This window comes from Rhinoraja longicauda, chromosome 8 (genome assembly GCF_053455715.1).
Source record: "Rhinoraja longicauda isolate Sanriku21f chromosome 8, sRhiLon1.1, whole genome shotgun sequence".
NCBI lineage: Eukaryota > Metazoa > Chordata > Chondrichthyes > Rajiformes > Arhynchobatidae > Rhinoraja > Rhinoraja longicauda.
Genome location: NC_135960.1, coordinates 64,059,643 through 64,065,642, shown reverse-complemented (window position 1 = coordinate 64,065,642; position 6,000 = coordinate 64,059,643).

Sequence of the window (6,000 nt, the reverse complement as noted above, 5' to 3'; positions counted from 1 at the left end):
TTACCCTCAACAACTTCTCCTTTGACTCCTCCCACTTCCTCCAAACCAGAGGCGTAGCTATGGGCACTCGCATGGGCCCTAGCTACGCCTGCCTCTTTGTCGGGTACGTCGAACAATCCCTGTTCCAGACGTACACTGGCCCCATCCCCGAACTCTACCTCCGCTACATCGACGACTGCATTGGTGCTACCTCTTGCACCCATGCAGAACTCACTGACTTCATACACTTCACCTCCAATTTCCATCCTGCCCTTAAATATACCTGGACTATCTCTGACATCTCCCTCCCGTTTCTGGACCTCACCATCTCCATCACAGGAGAAAAACTAGTGACGGACATTTATTACAAGCCCACCGACTCGCACAGCTATCTGGACTACACTTCTTCCCACCCGGTCCCCTGCAAAAAGTCTATCCCCTACTCCCAATTCCTCCGTCTATGCCGCATCTGCGCCCGGGATGAGGTGTTTCACACTAGGGCTTCCGAGATGTCCTCGTTTTTCAGAAAACGGGGCTTCCCCTCCTCCATTATAGATGAGGCTCTCACTAGGGTCTCTTCTACATCCCGCAGCTCCGCTCTTGCTCCCCATCCCCCCACTCGCAACAAGGACAGGATCCCCCTCGTTCTCACCTTCCACCCCACCAGCCAGCGGATCCAACATATCATCCACCAACATTTCCGTCACCTACAACAGGACCCCACCACTGGCCATATCTTCCCATCCCCTCCCCTCTCTGCATTCCACAGAGACCGTCCCTCCGCAACTCCCTGGTCCACTCGTCCCTTCCTACCCAAACCACCCTAACCCCGGGCACTTTCCCTTGCAACCGCACGAGATGCAACACCTGTCCCTTTACCTCCCCCCTCAACTCCATCAAAGGACCCAAACATTCTTTCCAGGTGAGACAGAGGTTCACCTGCACCTCCTCCAACCTCATCTATTGCATCCGCTGCTCTAGATGTCAACTTATCTATATCGGCGAAACCAAGCGCAGGCTCGGCAATCGCTTCGCTGAACACCTGCGCTCGGTCCGCATTAACGCAACTGATCTCCCGGTGGCCCAGCACTTTAACTACCCCTCCCATTCCCAGTCTGACCTCTCTGTCATGGGCCTCCTCCAGTGCCATAGTGAGGCCCGCTGGAAATTGGAGGAGCAGCACCTCATATTTTGCCTGGGCAGTTTGCGGCCCGGTGGTATGAACGTCGACTTCTCCAACTTCAGATAGCTCCTCTGTCCCTCCCTTCCCCTCCTCCTTCCCAGATCTCCCTCTATCTTCCTGTCTCCACCTATATCCTTCCTTTGTCCCACCCCCGACATCAGTCTGAAGAAGGGTCTCGACCCGAAACGTCACCCATTCCTTCTCTCCCGAGATGCTGCCTGACCTGCTGAGTTACTCCAGCATTTTGTGAATAAATGTATAAAGACCCAGAGTTTTGTGTGGTCATGATGGCAAATCTGTACTTTAGTCAAGTCAAGTCAATTTTATTTGTATAGCACATTTAAAAACAACCCACGTTGACCAAAGTGCTGTACATCAGTTCAGGTACTGAGAACGAACATACAATGGCACACAAACATAACAGCACATACATGAACAATTCACAGCGCCCCCTCAGAGGGCCTCAAACGCTAGGGAGTAGAAATAGGTTTTGAGCCTGGACTTAAAGGAGTCGATGGAGGGGGCAGTTCTGATGGGGAGAGGGATGCTGTTCCACAGTCTAGGAGCTGCAACCGCAAAAGCGCGGTCACCCCTGAGCTTAAGCCTAGACCGCGGGATAGTGAGTAGCCCCAAGTTGGCCGACCCGAGGGACCTGGAGATAGAGAGGTGGGTTAGAAGATTTTTGATATATGGGGGGGGGGGCAAGCCAGTTTAGGACTTTGTATGTGAATAGAAGGAGCTTGAAGTTTTACATTATTACGTTGCAAAACTGACGGCAACTTCACAATTAAATGCGAATATAGCTTGGGTTTGGGTTGTTACACTGCATTGTTACACAGTAAAACTGACAGCAACCACCCAATTACTTTCCAATTCAATATAGAAAGCTGGGCTTTCGTTCGTTATTTAGCCCTCCTTTACACACTGTGCTTCAATGAAAGCACACATCAACGAAAGCAGGGGAAATCACTGAAATGGCCATGAAATTAATCGCTCATGAACCCATCCCATGTAACTTACCCTGAAAATGTTGCACCCTATTGCTCGATGCATGTAAGGTTTTTGGGGTGTTTTAAGCCATAATTACTGCTTAATTCTGATGGGTATAAAATGTGATTCTTCATATATGCAGTTTCCTGATATCCTTTAAAACATAGCATAACATTTCAGTGGTTTCCCGTGATTTCTTTGATGCATGCATTCATTGAAGCACAGTGCCGTAGCTGGTAGAGTCACTGCCTCACAGCACCAGAGACCAAGGTTCAATCCTGACCCCGGGTGCTGTCTGTGTGGAGTTTGCACGCTCTCCCTGTGACCACAAGGGTTTCCTCCAGTTTCCTCACACATCCCAAAGACCTGCTGGCTTGTAGGTTTGTAGGTGAACGTGACAATAAACTAAACTGAACTAAACTAATTGGCCTCTGTAAATTGCCCCGAGTGTAGGGAGTGGATGAGAAAGTGGGATATCATTTGAATGGGTGGACTTGGTGGGCTGAAGGGCCTGTTGCCATGCTGTATTTTTAATCTGAACTAAAAATAATGGAGGTTCAAAGATTTAGTTATGCTGTTTTAAGGTTTCAAGGTTTCAAGGTCAGTTTATTGCCACATGTACCAATTAAGGTACAGTGAAATTTGAGTTACCATACGGCCATACGAATAAAAGTTAACATAAACATCCGCCACAGTGTCTCCCCACATTCCTCACTGTGATGGAAGGCAATAAAGCCCAATCCTCTCCCTCTTTATCTTATATATATATATAGCTTGTTACTTTATACACCGATCAGCCAAAACATTATGACTTGCTGAGCCAAAACATTATGACCACCTGCCTAATATGCCGTTGGTCCTCCGTGTGCAGCCCCATACGCAGCAGGGTGCGATGCACTGTGTATTGTGACACATTCCTCCCGTGACCACCATTAACATTTTCTATGACTTGTGCCACAATAGACCTTCTGTCTGTTCAGACCAGATGGGATAGCCTTCGTTGCCCTCGTGCATCGATGAGCCTTGGGCACCCAACACCCTGTCACCAGTTTGTGGTTTGTCCCTCCTCGGACCACTGTCGGTAGGTACTCACCACTGCTGACCGGGAGCAACCCACAAGCCTTGCCATTTCAGAGATGCTCTGACCCAGTCGTCTGGCTATAACAATTTGGCCCTTGTCAAAGTCGCTCAGGTCTTTACTCCTGCCCATTTCTCCTGCATCCAACACATCAACTTCAAGAACTGACTGTTCACTTGCTGCCTAATATATCCCACCCCTTGACAGGTGCCATTGTAACAAGATAATCAATGTTGTTCACTTCGCCTGTCAGTGGTCATAATGTTTTGGCTGATCGGTGTGTATTGTGCCAGTTCCAATCTGTATTTACCACTATGTAAAAGTTTCAAAACATTTATTCAAACTTGTGCTTCTTTCTTCCTGGTTTGCTGAGGTAAGCATTTGTTGATGTGATTTGGGCCTCAGTCAGTTTGATGGCAACTCTGCCATCGGGCAGTGAAAATTTCTTTGAATTACCCCCATCCAAAAGGTATCAGGAAAGGGGTAGCCTTGCTTCTGTTATCTATGTTCCTCATTCGCTTTGTCTTGTTCTGCACTTTGTTCGTTTTGGTATTTATTGACCTTTTCTTGTCTGTGTCTGAAGATGGATCTCATCCCTAAATGTCACCTGTTCTTTTACTCTAGAGATGCTGCCTGTCCTGCTGAGTTACTCCAGCAGTTTGTGTCTATCTTCGGTGTAAACCAGCATCTGCAGTTCCTTCACACACACTTCTTTTTTTGTTTGGTTATTATGTTCTCTGTTGAGAAATGTGTTTACAAACCTGTTGTGCTGCTGCAAGTAAGAGTTTCATTTTTGTACATATGGCAATTAAGCACTCTTGACTCTCATGATTCTTTATATTACCACGCAAGTGCAGTTAATTCGCCATTGCCCAAAATATCTGGGCCAAAGCGCTTTTTCACATGGGAACATACCTCAAGGCACATCAATGGAGCATAACCAGATCAAAATTTGTTGCTGAGCTCAATATTCATACCGTTGGGTTGGAAGCTGCCCCAGTGAAGTATGAGATGCTGTTCCACCAATTTGCAGGTGGCCTCACTCTGACAATGTCCACCATGAGGTAGATTGGAGAATCGGTCTGTAGCCTAGCTTATGTAAGGGCCATTCAGAAGTCTGATAAAAGAGGGGAAGAAGCTGTTCCTGAGACTAGTAATACCTAGTTTCCAGCTCTGTATCTGCCCAATGGAAGCGGGAAGTAAAAGGGATGACCGGGCGGGAAACTGACTCTGAAGTCTGAAGATGGTGTCCCGATCCAAAACCATTATTTTTCTCCACAGATGCTGCCTGACCTGCTGAGTTTCTCCAGCATTGTGCCTCTCATTGGAATCAACCAGCATCTGCAATTCTTTGTTTCCACAGGTTTGTAGGCTAATTGGCTTTGGTAGGAGCTGTAACTTGTCCCTAGTGTGTGTAGGATAGTGCTAGTGTACAGGGTGATTGCTGGTCGGCACGGACCTGGTGGGCCGAAGGGCCTGTTTCCAGACTGTATCTCTAAAGTAAGTTACTTTACTAAAGTAAAGTAACTATTTAAATTAAGAAGATGATTGCAATCGTAGACAAAGAGGCAGGTTTTTATGATATTGTTAAATTGGAGATTTAAGGAGAGAGTTGCAGAGATTAGGGGCAACGCAGTTGAAATCATGGCCACCAGTGGGAGAATGAAGGAAAACTATTGTATCATTTGTGTCTCATTGCTAAGTAATTCAAATTAGTTTAAGAAAATAGCATGAAAGTGTCGCTTGATGATGGCAGAAATTGAAAAATTGAAAATCTGTTACTACTGCATTTAACCAGTGACTTATCTTGCCTACGTTGCAAATAGCTGAGAAACTTTTTTTTAAAAACCAAAAAACCAACACTATGGAATCATTTTTCTGTTGCTAATATGATTTAAAGTATCTAAATTGAGGTACTTTTGAAATGAATTCTGCAAAGGTGATTAAGAGAATAATTTATTATAAAGTAATCCTGGGAACGACCATCCCTTTGGATGCCAGATGTGGTATTAATCTTCCTTCGACTTTGTTCCAATTCTTAAATCCTACGCAAAAGATGTACACTCTGGAATCAGGATTCTATGAGGACACAGGTACATGATGAAGAAAGAATTCCCAAATATATCAAGTTAATTTTCTGCCACTTCCCATAGACAATAGGTGCAGGAGGAGGCCATTCGGCCCTTCTTTAGATTTAGAGATACAGCACGGAAACAGGCCCTTCGGCCCACCGGGTCCGCGCCGCCCAGCGATCCCCGCACATTAACACTATCCTAAACACACTAGGGTCAATTTTTACATTTGCCCAGCCAATTAACCTACATACCTGTACGTCTTTGGAGTGTGGGAGGAAACCGAAGATCTCGGAGAAAACCCACGCAGGTCACGGGGAGAACGTACAAACTCCATACAGACGGCGCCCGTAGTCAGGATCGAACCTGAGTCTCCGGTGCTGTATTCGCTGTAAGGCAGCAACTCTACCGCTACGCCACCGTGCCGCCAACACCGCCATTCAACGTGATCATGGCTGATCATTCCCAATCAGTACCCAATCAAGTTAATTTTCTGCCACTTCCCACAGTGGCTGTCCTTCCACTTTCGCAGAATGAGATTGCCTATTGAATGCAATTTGTCAGTAACTTCCAGCAATGGACTGATTGTCATCGGGCTGAGATGAAGCAGAATGGTTTCATTTGGGAATGCTCGGGCTAGCAGGTTGAAGAACGTTGGTTTGTGCTCACAGTTTGCAGGGCATGAACCCAAAGACAGA